The 14,431-nt window shown below is 43.2% G+C and overlaps 1 protein-coding gene across 3 annotated transcripts in view; it reads right to left on the bottom strand.

Annotated features, from left to right (window-relative positions):
* Positions 1 to 14,431, bottom strand: part of SHISA7 (shisa family member 7) — a 540,684-nt gene that overhangs the window by 205,820 nt on the left and 320,433 nt on the right. For all 3 annotated transcript variants that reach the window (XM_069606998.1, XM_069606997.1, XM_069606999.1), the window contains exon 2: positions 10,264 to 10,325. The gene's annotated coding sequence lies outside the window, so the exon portion shown is untranslated. The remainder of the gene's footprint in view (positions 1 to 10,263; positions 10,326 to 14,431) is intronic.

Below are 14,431 nucleotides of genomic sequence, written 5' to 3'. Positions count from 1 at the left end.
CTCGGCACCAACCTGCTGGCTTGGAAGTTTAACTCAGTTGTTTTTTTTAGCATTCATTTGAGAAATATTAGGGTACATTTTGAAAGCCAAATGAAAAGATTGTTTGTTTTTACGTGCAACTTTTATTTTATTTTGAGAGTTGCAGCCCCGCCCTCCGGATGCAGTATTTACTGTTACCGCATGCGGGATCGAAAATATTTAGATTTTCTTAAAATACTGCACGGAGTATTTCAGAAAATCAGAATTGTGTTTTTTTGTAATGTTTTTAAAAGCCTCATCCATCCCAGTGTGGGAGAGGGAAATAGACTTGTTAGAGTAGCAGATCATGGCACTGCTGTCTCGCGCCCATGGACCCACCTGCCCGTCACTGTGCAAATGGATACCCCCATGTGGGGGTTTCTGCTGCACAAGTTTGTCTCTTAAGATGAAAGCATGACACAGCACACACCCTTTATTTTTATTCATTTATTTAAATGTATAAGGCCCACAAACGTCCCTGGGGCATCATGGCGCTGTTACAGATGGGTTTACTTAAAATGCGGTTTGAATACTGTAGTCCTCATTACGAATTGGGTGGTATTCTGAAAATAAATCTGCTGGAATACCGCCCACTGGAAGTACCGCCGGATTACAGGTGGCAGTGGTGGAGGAAATCCCCATTTCTTCAGAGCCCATTGCACTCTCTGGGGCTTTTTCAGCAGAATGAGCGACACAGTAATTCCGATGATGAAGCTGATTTTTCAGTGGACAGTGGGAGTATTTACCTCCAGCGTGTTTCTGGAGGTAAATCCGCCACTCCAGGACCATACTAGTAGCATGGCGGTGCAGAAAAAGTGGCTGTAAATTCCATTACCGCAATTATTTTCCACACCGCTATACTTGTAATGAGGCCCACTGTGTCCCGATAGCTCTTTCCACTCTTTTCCACATGGATATAAAGACATTGGACACTATTTTTCTTTTGACGGTTTTGTGAATGTATTCTATTTAACAACACATGTATTTAGAAGAGGGGCCCTCCAGGTTCCTGACTAAACTGTCCCGACCCAGTCCACAGTTGGCCCTCAGTGCAGAGGGGACATTTTTGGGCAACAGGACCACAGAACTAGATGACTGAATTTGAGTGCTCATAGTAATTCACGTGTAATTCATGTGGTGTCCACTCACATTCACTTTGGCAATAGATGACTGAATTTGAGTGCTCATAGTAATTCACGTGGTGCCCACTCACATTCACTTTGGTAATAGATTGAATTTGAGTGCTCATAGTAATTCACGTGGTGCCCACTCACATTCACTTTGGCAATAGATGACTGAATTTGAGTGCTCATAGTAATTCACGTGGTGCCCACTCACATTCACTTTGGCAATAGATGACTGAATTTGAGTGCTCATAGTAATTCACGTGGTGCCCACTCACATTCACTTTGGTAATAGATTGAATTTGAGTGCTCATAGTAATTGACGTGGTGCCCACTCACATTCACTTTGGCAATAGATGACTGAATTTGAGTGCTCATAGTAATTCACGTGGTGCCCACTCACATTCACTTTGGCAATAGATGACTGAATTTGAGTGCTCATAGTAATTGACGTGGTGCCCACTCACATTCACTTTGGCAATAGATGACTGAATTTGAGTGCTCATAGTAATTCACGTGGTGCCCACTCACATTCACTTTGGCAATAGATGACTGAATTTGAGTGCTCATAGTAATTCACGTGGTGCCCACTCACATTCACTTTGGCAATAGATGACTGAATTTGAGTGCTCATAGTAATTCACGTGGTGCCCACTCACATTCACTTTAGCAATGGATGACTGAATTTGAGTGCTCATAGTAATTCACGTGGTGCCCAGTCACATTCACTTTGGTAATAGATTGAATTTGAGTGCTCATAGTAATTCACGTGGTGCCCACTCACATTCACTTTGGCAATAGATGACTGAATTTGAGTGCTCATAGTAATTCACGTGGTGCCCACTCACATTCACTTTGGCAATAGATGACTGAATTTGAGTGCTCATAGTAATTCACGTGGTGCCCACTCACATTCACTTTGGCAATAGATGACTGAATTTGAGTGCTCATAGTAATTCACGTGGTGCCCACTCACATTCACTTTAGCAATGGATGACTGAATTTGAGTGCTCATAGTAATTCACGTGGTGCCCACTCACATTCACTTTGGTAATAGATTGAATTTGAGTGCTCATAGTAATTCATGTGGTGTCCACTCACATTCACTTTGGCAATGGATAACTGAATTTGAGTGCTCATAGTAATTCACGTGGTGCCCACTCACATTCACTTTGGTAATAGATTGAATTTGAGTGCTCATAGTAATTCATGTGTTGTCCACTCACATTCACTTTGGCAATGGATAACTGAATTTGAGTGCTCATAGTAATTCATGTGGTGTCCGCTCACATTCACTTTGGCAATGGAGGACTGAATTTGAGTGCTCATAGTAATTCACGTGGTGCCCAGTCACATTCACTTTGGTAATAGATTGAATTTGAGTGCTCATAGTAATTCATGTGTTGTCCACTCACATTCACTTTGGCAATGGATGACTGAATTTGAGTGCTTATAGTAATTCACGTGGTGCCAACTCAAATTCACTTTGGTCATTCAGTGGCTGCCTCTTGTTTAGGCGTGTCAGAATTACCGCCTCCTTTACCACCCCGCTGAATTGCGAGGAGGTGGAGGAAAAGCATTCTGTTTACCCCCAATGATCATCTGATTTACATTGAGGAATTACTTCCCACAGTAAATGTGTCAGAAATCCCCATGGAGTCCTACGGGCTAAAACAGCGGGGATTGACACTGCCATGCCGCCACTTGTAACCACGTGCCAATGGACACAGGACTGAGTGGCAGTGCGGGTAAATGATTGTAATGGGAAAACAGCAGAGTTACCATCAATTCACTACCAAACTGGTAATGAGGTTCTACGCGTCTTTTTAATGCTGCTGGTGAGTTTAGAATTATTACTTCCATCTGTTGGGTGGAGACATCATTTGGAGGAATTCCGTTATGGAATTACAACTCATAATCCTGTGGTATTTACTGTGTGTGGTATTCCCAAGAATAATTTGAAAGACATTAAAAACAGGCAATACCTGTAATGCAAACGTTTTTCCAGTTTAAGTCACACCCATAATGGGAGCCAGATTCAGACTCCACTGAAGGGACTAAGATTGGTTTGATCACATTAGTTGTGGCAAGAAAAATATTCCACACTACAGTCCACACCATAGACTACAGTGCCTTGGTGGTTGTTACCCCAGTAGATCAAGTCCTACCCTTAACAAGCAGTGCATGCTGCTGCTGTCCTGGTTTGTAGCAATGCACAGAAGAACCAAGGATGGCTTCCTGTGCATTGCGCAAACAAGGGGGGGTCCTGGGAGTGTCTCTCTACCGGCCTATATCCCGGGTTAGAGTCTCAACCAGAGTCTTTAGCTCACCATCCTTTCATAGAAGAGAAATTTCCACTACATGTACATCTTTGTCCTGCCCAAGGGCAGTCCAGCATCGAAATGCCTGGCAATTCTCTTCTGAACAAGAGTAGCCACTGCAACCACAGACACGTGTTTCAGCCTGGTTGGGCCTCATCAGTGAGGTGGAGCTGTGCCTCTCTAAGAACTGTGAGTAAGGGTTCCACGTCTGGATTACCCTAGTAACTTAGGGTAAAAACCCAAAGCTACTTAATATGCATAAGTAAGGGGGGTTCTGGGAGTGTCTCTCTACTGGCCTATATCCCGGGTTAGAGTCTCAACCAGAGTCTTTAGCTCACCATCCTTTCACAGAAGAGATATACTACATACCAGTCTATGCCTTTGCTTAATTTTATGAGTGAATTTCGTAGGAGAGGGAGTAATGCTGAGTGCGTTGAAGGAATCTGGAAAAGATGTTGCACTCACTGAGGATCTAGCTGAACATTCCCCACATCCCATCTTTCTAAGGACAGGCCTCCCCATAGATAACTGCCAGCACTCTATTAAGGCTTCGCCCTACACCATCTCTATGCCTAGGCCCCTCCAATCACAAACTGTCTATGCTCCCCTCTAAAGAAGCCTTTTCTGCATGGTGGTGTTTCAACATTACAGATATGTGTCGAAGTGGAGAAAACCAGGACAACCTTACTGTGTAAATCAAAATAGCAACTACAGCCAACAGCATTGGCTTCCAACAGCCAGATCCAATATGCAACTTCGATCAACTGGGATTTTCCTCACAACAGTTCAGTTTATACCCCAAATGCCCAAATGCTAGACCCTGGATCTCATAGAAATGGTTTGTAAGTGGTCACCTGAAATGTTCATCTGGGAAAACATCTATGCGTATACACCTTAGGATTTCCAAATACCAATTAGTTAAAATTCCAGGGTTCTACAATTTTTGGCTTGCTGAATGTTTTGGACTACAACCACCCATCAGCCCTTGCCAGCACAGTCAGTTGTAAGGGCTCATGGGAGTCGCAGTGCAAAACATCTGGGGAGCTGAGGTTACAGAACCCTCCCCCAGAACAAGCTGTCAATCCTGTCAATTCAAACTTTTTATGTTAAAAGATTTACACAGGAAAGCATACAACAGGTGTCAAAAGGTCAGGTTGGAGGTTACTAAACAGCCATAAAGAAGTAATTTGCCCCCTCAATTCGACACATACAAAGAGAACAACATGTCTTACGCAACAAAAATCAATTAACACTAGACAATGGCTAGTAGTGAATGAACATTTTGAGCCCAGCCATACTAGGTCAACAAATGCAGTTCACTTATATTTTATTCTTAGTCATATTACAGTTAAACATTTTTCAAAACTTCTCCAATTGATAAAAAATTGACTTCCATGTTGGGATATGCTCGCCGAGAATCGCTTCTTGTAGCCTGCAGACATTATATTGTTGGACTATTGCCTTCAAGAGCAGTTCCTTACGATGCATACATGCAGGATATATGACTAGACCGCGCATAGTCTCTTAAACTGAGGAGACTCACACGGGCAAGGCTTCCTCTGCAGTTCCCCATGGCAGTTTGCTGAGTTTAAAGTTCCAGAGGTACCGTATCACTTCCTGCCTAGAAAGGCCTTGCAAATAGCTTCCCATCTTCTTTTGTTATAGTCGCCTGCCTGTCTATACCAAGGCCTCCATGGTATGAACTGTACTTTAGTTCCAAAAATATCAACTGTCTAAAACCTGACCTGCGCACTTCCAACTCTCTCTAACACAGACTTGCTTGATATGAATGCTTTGTACGCAGGCCTCCAGAAATGCCAACTCTTCACTTCAATGCATCCCTGAAGAAGCTACTCCAAACCTATGCTAGCCTAGACATTTTCAAATACAGCTCTGTACATATGCCCCAGGAAATACAAACTCTACAAACCAGAGTCTCCCCAAATGCAAATGATATTTGAGATACCCTACAAACCAACTCGCTATCCATAGACCACCCTAAATTCCAACTCTCCGTACCAAGGCTGCTCTATATGAGTGGATGTAAGAGAAGGTGTGAGTGAGTGACTGGTGGGTGAAAGAGTATGAATGTGGTAGTGTGTGTTTGAATGTTCTGCATGGGGGTTGGTGTGTGCCTGTGTGGTGAGTCCAGTGTGAGTGAATGTGAGATTTGATGTATGGGTAAGTGACCGGTGGGTGAAAGGGGATGCATGTGTGTTTAAAGCCCTGGGAGACTGGGGATCACTGGAGCATTTTTGCCACATACTTGTATTTTTGGGCAGAGCCAAGTTCATATGTGTCATTATCTGGCTAGACTGGCATTTTGGTGCAGTCAGTCTAGCCATTGCTTTCTGTGTATTGACATGTATTACTTGGCATCTTTAAAAAAGCAAGCATGATAAGTAGTGTTACTTCGCTAGACTGATGTTTTGATGTAGCGGCCTGTATATTCTTTTACTGTAGCATGACTTTTTATTATCTGAGCATCTATGATGAATCAAGCAGTGTTCTTATGTCTAGACTGGCTTACAATGAAACCAGTTTGGACAGGTTTTCATATTGTGACATGTCACTTTTAATGGCAAAACCAACAGCAGTATGTTCTTACATAGGAGTACTGGCATATATTGACAGAGCCGGTTTTGTGCCCAGTGCCAGTAATGATACTATAAAGAAAATCTTAAAGCAAACAGGAGCATGGTCTTATATGGGAATACTAGCATATGTTGGTGGAGCCAGCATGGAAATGTATGGGCACAGCAGCTTAAAAATGTTTTTATACTTGCATAAATTGCAGGAGCCAGCATTATAATGCATCAGGACATCCTCTCTGCACTTTTGGTGACTTGCAACTATCGTACTTTTTTTCATGATTTACCCTACGCCCTACAAAACCGACCTTTGGCTTTTTACCCACATTTTCACAGAAAGTGTGCTGTGTAATGCACCATTATTCAAAACATTTTCTCAGGGGAGGGAGAAGAATCCCCCATGATCCCCCCCATGTTCATTAGTTTGGGTTCCCTTGCTACGCTCATTCGCAATCACATACTTATGGCAAATATTTACACCCTCCAAAAAACAACTCACCATCCGCCACTGGTGGTGGGTAAATCTGTGGACCAGGCACCGTCGCCTTCTTTCTATGTTACTTTAAACATTTAAGCTTTGATTAAAAAACATATTTACTTCTTTCACTTGCAGTAGTGTATGCCCCTGCAGTGGCATAATCATCATGGACATTACACACACATGGTGGTCTGGACCGGCCCGGGGTGTGGCGTACCTGGTACTTTGTCAAGGAGTTTAGGGCCCCCTCCACAGCGTGGCTCGCAGCGGAGCCGCCAAATGTTGTGCTACGCCATTGGGCATCACCGGGTCTGACAAAGGGGTAGTGTGCAGTGCACGCCTTGAAGTCTGATAGTGAGTCCCCGGGTGAGAAGCAACTTGTGGGTGTTTTCAATTTAAAATAACTGTGTGGTGTTATGGATGTATGTGTGCAGCAATGATATTACATTAAATGGTGTTTTTCCTTTAAGTCCTCTAGCACCCAGTATTACACTTAGATCATAAAATGCTATGGGGGATCTCAAGTATATTGAAAGAACCTTTCCCAGGTATTACACTCCAGCAAAGATAACATTATCAGGTGCACTCCACTATGTGCACGCAGACCAGTCTAATAGGTTTCTTCTATCGTGGTGTTAGCTGACTCATTGATCCATTTGTAACCAGGGATTTTGTGGATAAAATCCTGGTCAATGATTTAATTTTCAGGCCTTGCTCATGCAGCATTTTTCTCCTGGGTAAACAGAAGCGCACGCCTCCCCAGGGCAGTGCATTTTTGGCTTGTTTAACACAGCAATGCCACAGAAAACGTGTACTTCTGTGTCCATTGATCTATAGATGTTACATACACTAGCTGTAGCCTGCATTAGAGATTTCGGTTACCCTGTTACAAATACTGTGTTAGAGATTTTGGTTGCTCTGTTACAAATACTGCATTATGTATGTTTTACATGTAGACCCCACGCCGAATCTGGAAAATGACATTCCCCAAATGTGTGATCGTGGACAAATCAAGCCTCCCTCTGTGCCTCGGTTCTTATATCTGGCTGAAATTAGAGCCCCTGACGCATCTGAGAAATTTGAAGGTCGTTTGCCATCAATTCCTGTGATGTCACTTGGGGGTGGGGTCAAATGACTTCACTTCCTGTGATGTCATCAGGGGGTCAAGGGTCATGTGATGTCACTTCCACTACCCCTGGCATTTTGGTGAAATGACATCCCTGGCTGTAATCTCAACTCTTCAGCTGTTCCTAAATCACTATGGATGCGGCATGCACAAATGAGACTGCGGCTTTGCATTTTTAAGCCAACACCACTGGAACTACGTCGACTCTGCGGGCAAAGCTTGAGCTTTGATCATTAAGGAATAGCTGCTTCACTCGCCTAATGAACAAGTAACTGAGACTACACATCATGCAGGCAGTGCCTGGAGGGGACATCATTTGCAGGACTATGATTTTATGTAGCTCTCCCTACACGATAAAGCCTAACTTAACACAAGGCATGCATATATACATACCCTCCCCGTACTCCTTTATCCCAGCCCCTCTGCTACCCCTGCAACCACACTTGTAACCACAAGGGTGCACCCTTTATGAACAGCGTTCCATTGATTCCCAGCTAGGGTTGCAATTTATAAATCCCATATATACATAGACAAATTGTACAATAGAGACAGGAATTAAAACATAATATGCACTCTGATATCTGCAACAACAGACTTGCCTACTATCTATGCACTTCTTTATAGATGACCCCTGGCAAAGATAGAAATACATGCAATAAATATATAAGCACATTATAGCATGGATCCCAGATATATAATCTTGACATTGTACTAGGAGTTGTATAGCTTAATACCACTTATGGTCTCAGACTGCTTGTGAGCATCTTAAAACAATATGAGCAAATAAAGGGTTTGCTTTTCAGACAATTATGGTTTACTGGGCAGCAGTGGTTCCCAAAGGGATGTGAAGGGCAATAAAGATGGTGGCAGCCTGGTCTGTCTGAGGGGCCCCATCTCCAGTAATGAACAGTGATAACCCAACAGGACAGAAAGTGTGTGCTGTACTCAGAGCAGAAAGTGCCTTGGTGAGTAATGAAAGGAAAGTACTTTCTCCGGGACAAGAGGCAACCTTGGTGCCACAGAGGGCGGCGGATGGCTCACAAGAGGGTAGCAGGATTTGAAATGATCTATGGGTTAGTCCACGTGGTTGGTGAATGTTTTCCATGTGATGAGCATGAATATTTTCTGAATAATGGCGAGGGTGACTAAGAGTAACAAGTGAGCGCAACATAATTAAGGAGATTTTGAGAGGATCTCCCCTGGGAATATTATTTAAATAATGTGTTGAAATGGTATATTTTGCAGCACAATATTTGAGACAATTGGCTAAAATCTTTGCAATTTACATTTGGTTCTCTGGGGTAGCACATGAACAAGTCTGGAAAATGTCATTATTCACTGGCAGTCATGTCTGATGAATAGTTTCAGTGGATGGGCCTAATTATTTCCTCAAATTAGCACAAGTGACCGACCATACCAAGGGAGTGCAAGATAAATGTAAGAGGGTTCATGCGTGTGGGGATGAAGGGTTCTCCCCAAGAATCTTTTTCTAAATAACGTTTTGAAATTATGCATTTTAAAAACAAATTTGTGAGAAAAAAAAGGCAACAAGTCATACGATTCAGTAAACTTGGTGGCCATGTTCTATCTACGATAACAAAAGTCACTGTCGCCACATGCATACGGATGAGGCCACAAGCAATCTATGCCAGTAATGGTCACTGTAAATCACTTGCATGAAGCTGTAGTCACAATCTCTATTTGCTAGGAATGGTCCCTGTAAGTTAAATGCAAGAAGCTGCGGCCACAACCTGTCCATAACAGTAGCAATCACTATAAATCACTAGCATGTCCCTGAGGCCACAATCCATCTATTCCAGTAATGGATGGTTACCATTAATCACTTGCATGAAGCTACGGCCCACCTCTCTTTGCCGGTAGTGGTCACTGTAAATCACATGCATGAGGCTGAGCATGACAATACAATAGAAATCAACATTGCTCTGCACCCACCATCCCAATTTAAGGGTCAGTAATGTGCTCATTTCTATTGTACTCTCAGATCATACAAATCCATGCATTCCGTGCAGCCATGCTCACACCCATGCCTAGACACCTACACACTAATTCAGACACATGTGCAGATCCACACGCACCACTCTGATGCAAAAAAACAATTCATACATGCACAGCTACAGACTCACTCAAATAATCTCTCTCTCTCTCTCTCTCGGAGATGACCATGTTGGGCTCTCTGGCGCCACTGGCCCACATTGTTGCCTAGAATTGCACGTGCCATTTTTGGCTTTAAAAAATTGGTAAATATGACAAATCAGCCAAGGCGCAGTCCTGAGGGCGACAAGTGGGATGAACTGGGCACCAAGGAAAGGCCGAGCGGGGGCATACCCTCCACCCCCCAGGTCTGCCTCTGACTCTGTCTGCGACCATAGGGAGATGGAGTCAATCCAAGAGACGAAAGGCAGAATCCTTCAGAGGTCTTACTCAAGAGATATCACAATAAAATACAGTACAACAAACCACATAACCAAAGTACATAATAGCATGTGCCAACAACGTCTGTGGTGTAAACATTATTTCAGTGGACAACTACAACTATCACCCCGATATGCAAAATCAAATTCTACAGTAATTATTCAATACTGACTGGCATAGGTCCTGTTGTGGACCTTCTTCAGTGGAAAACACCTCCAGGGTGATCATGTAGATCTGTGAAGATAAAACAGACAAAAAGACCATTACTCTTTGATGGCCATAGCAGCAGCCTCAAACACACATTATTTTAATTTCAAAAATGTTTTATTCAAAAGAATTAAATAAATGTCTAGTACACACTACTTGTTTTTTTTTTAATGTATTAGGTGTTTATGGTCATTCAGACCTTTACATTCTAATCTTACACAATTGAACATATTACACATTCTCAGATTAATACAAATACACTTAAAAACCTGTTCATTTACATCATTTACACTTAATCTTAAAACCAATTATTTTACAAATAAAACCAATTCATTTTAACAATTAAAAGACATCAATTTTTAGACAATCAATTGCATCAGAATGGAACCGCCTTTTGCAAATTCTAGCTCAGGGAGAAAGTTTAAAGATGAGTTGGACAGCAGGTCCGATTTCCCTCCATGTATACATTACTAAATGCAGAAGGTTCACAATGCAGCCAAATGTTTTTCCACCTTCTGCCATATATGTAGTGCGGCTGCAGTTGCTACCAAAGATTTTGCTCAATATAAGGAGCTCCAAAATGGGTCTACGGTGTGATCCACGCAGTTGTGATAGCCCTTCTCATAGAGGGGGGCCAACCCACTACATTGGGTAAGTATGTATTTGGCCGATTCCACTGTTGAGTTACACATATGACGAAGTCGGTCACCTCGTTCCAAACTGATCCACGCCCCTCTGTTCTCGTAAACTGGTATTGTTTTGAGGTGCAGATGAAATGTACCAACTTTGGCGAGTAACTTTTTACCAGGTAATCGCAAGGTTTATTTAAATTCATGCCCTGTGTAGAGTACATGTCGTATCTTCGTTTGATAGCAAAGTAGTCAATGGACACCCTACGATCGTGATTCTTTGACTTTCTTTCAAAATCCAAGGCATATACTTCACCTAGTGAATCTGGTAGGCCCTTCATGCCAATCATCACGCAGTGATTCAATACGAGTTTTTGAGTGTTAGCAAACCAGACACTGCACCCGCAATGTAGCTCATGGGACTTGATTATGTTTGAGGGTCTACCCTTTTCGCTAAAGTATATGGTGCCTCACAACTTGCTAACAGCCAGCTGTCAGAGGGCATGTAAGGATGGCAAACCTAATTCTAGGCGCATGGCTTCCACAGGGGCTGATTTTGGTAGACCCTCCATCGACCTCAGGATTTCCCTCTCCAGTTTGGGCAGTCAAAGAACTGATCCCAGGGGCAACGTCTCCAGTGCATATAGTATCCCGGGTGCTACAGATGATTTGTATGTACTAAGTTTGGCCTCCATGGAAGGTCCCGCCTGCCTATCAATCACGTTTTTTAGAGAGAGCCATTTAGTCCATGCTGAGGCGCACACCACCCACACTTGATGTGCACTACTCAGGCCGTGTGCTATGTTCATTGTTAAATATTTATAGGAATCAACCTGTTCTGAGATTTGTCCACCTAGTCGCCATGTAAACCTTTCACCCCAATAGGCTCCCTTACCTATTGACATGACCTTTGTCTTCCCTGTCTTTACTCGAAGGCCTTTCGACTATGCATACTTTGATAATGCGTGAATTGAGCACTGAAGACCCATTGGAGTGCGGTCGAATAAAACAGTATTGTCTGCGTATGTGACAGTACTTATCTTTTTGCCCCCAAAGGTTGGTGGATGGTTGCGTACTGCTTCAAGAGTTTGGGAAAAATCTGCCACATAGAGATTATAAAATAGTGGGGCAAGCAGACAGCCCTGCTTGGTGCCAGCATTAGTGCAGAGTGATCTCATGCAGGGGCCATCTGTGCTAGCCTAACTCTCACTACGGTATCCGCATGCAACTGTCTGATAAAGTAAAGTAGTGACTCATTCAAACCCCAGCCTGACAATTTATCCCAAAGTCTATGCATATGGCATGTTTAGTGCTATACCCCGTCCTGAAGCCCATCTGCGTAGGGTTTAGTATTTGTTTTGCATGCACCCATGTTGAAAGGAGTTCCAACAACACTCGAGAGAAGATCTTGGAGCTAGTGTCCAGCATGGCTAGAAGTCGGTAATTGTCCGGGTTCTTTCGTGAACCCTTCTTATATACTGGAATCAAGATTGACTCCAGCCATGTGGAAGGGTAGACACCAGTCTCGCAATCATGAAGGACTAGTTGCTGTAATAACTCTGTCCAGTAATCTGGGTCATTTTTCAAGACCATATTGCAAAGTCCACCTGGGCCTACAGCTCTTGATGATTTGGACCTCACAATTATTGAGGCAATATCTGCCTCCTTCACGTGGCTCCAAAGTATTGAGCCTGTTTTAGGACCTTCAGGTACGGATATCTTGGGATCAGTTGTCATCCAGTGGATTTTATTAATGTGCTTGGTCCAATTATTTTCATAGCTACCATATACCATTCGCTCAGTTCTTGCATGACTAATGTTTCGCAGCAGGAACCAGAATTTCTTGGTGTCGTTGGTTTTGATAATTCTATCAATTGGCTACCAGTTTCGGGCATTGGTGTTGTATTTGTATGCACGCAACCAGCACTTATACTTTGACCCTGTTGCCACTTTAAGTCTGCGTTTTTCACTGTACTATATTTGTTTGTTTTTGGTTATTTTGCGAGTGGAGGCGTTGTAAGATCTCTTCCTTGTTACTATTTCTGAGTCATACAAATGTTCAGTACTAATTGTGTTATTTGGTCGCGTGACTCGTTGCCTCGTGTATGGGTTATACCAATCCAGGAAACATGTCAATTCCCAATAGTGACCGCTTAATACTACCTCATCATTTTCTGTGATGGTTCTCAGGTTTATGTAGAACTGGCTGAGGTGGAAAGCTGTGCGTTTAAGGACAGGTTCATGCCCATTCTCCTTCCGTGCTGTTTACTTGTTGTTTGAAGTTTTAGACTCAATACAGCATGATCACGTAGGTCTTTGGAACTAACATGCAATTGTGGCAAGTATTTAAGTGTAACAGTATTTACACAAATGAAGTGGATACAGCTTTTGTAGGTTCCATTTGACCAAGCCATCATAGGATCACCCGAGTTGTCAGTGAGCATCTCCAAATCATGTTCTAGGAGGGCTGCACGCCAAGTCAGGGCCCTTATCTGGGCTGCGCATCCTCGCCTGCCCCCTTTGCTTCCATTCACTGGATCTGTACAGTCTACGTTAAAATCACCACTTACAATGATAGCCGCTCTGGGATGTCTACCATACCACTTATGTAATATCTCTGTGACTGCGCACATAAAACATTTAGTTAAGTCTCCGCCTGAAGGGTCACACAATCTCAGCAATAGGGATCGTACAAAGCCCCACGGGGGGTGTGTGAGAATTTCTGCCAAGAGGTTCTTCGGTACAGGTCTGTCAGCAAACCCCACTAGATTATTTTGCACCTATACAGAGCCCTCCTTTGGGGCGACCCAGTTTGACTGGGGCTGCAAGACTGTGGACCATACTATAGCCATCAAGTTGGAATGGGTAGGTCATCGAGGTTTCCTGCAAAGTGAAGACCTCAGCCTGGTCAAATAAGCTAGCCCTCGTATGTTTCCAAGAAATTGGAATTCCTCTTGTGTTCCAGGTAATAACCTTTACTGTGGATTTGTCCTGTGAGGAAGGATTTCAGTGAATAGCATGCATTATAGACCAATTGCCCTCTAATCTCCTTGGCATTCCCCCTGTAGCCATGTTCTCATAAGCCGTAGCATATCCAGCAAAAGTGCCCAGTGCCCCCTGTCCAAAAGATTGATTATTGGGTGCCGAGGGACAGAAAACAATGCGATCAAAGCCCAAGGCCCAAAGTGCTTGGGCATGCTAGCATATACGTTCCGCAACAATTGGCCAATGGAAAGACGAAATGGCCCAGTTCATTGCACTAGTATATCTAGGCAGTTCTATGAGTGCTATATCGTTGCTTGATATTGTACGAAGCTCCGGTATGGTGTGCAGCAGTTTCAGGAGCCATTTCCTATTTAGGAAAGGGCTACTGGTTGTTGGAGAAAGTTCAACCAATTTTAAGTGTCGTACGTCTGCACACCAAGTAGATTCTGAGTAGGTAGAGACATTCGAGCTGTGTGAATTCCCAGAGCAATTATACCAAGGGACTAGTGGGGTGGACAT

Source organism: Ambystoma mexicanum, chromosome 1p, assembly GCF_040938575.1.
Source record: "Ambystoma mexicanum isolate Mex_15411 chromosome 1p, UKY_AmexF1_1, whole genome shotgun sequence".
Lineage (NCBI taxonomy): Eukaryota > Metazoa > Chordata > Amphibia > Caudata > Ambystomatidae > Ambystoma > Ambystoma mexicanum.
Note: the sequence above shows the minus strand (reverse complement) of the source record. Positions and strands in the feature narration are given on the sequence as shown.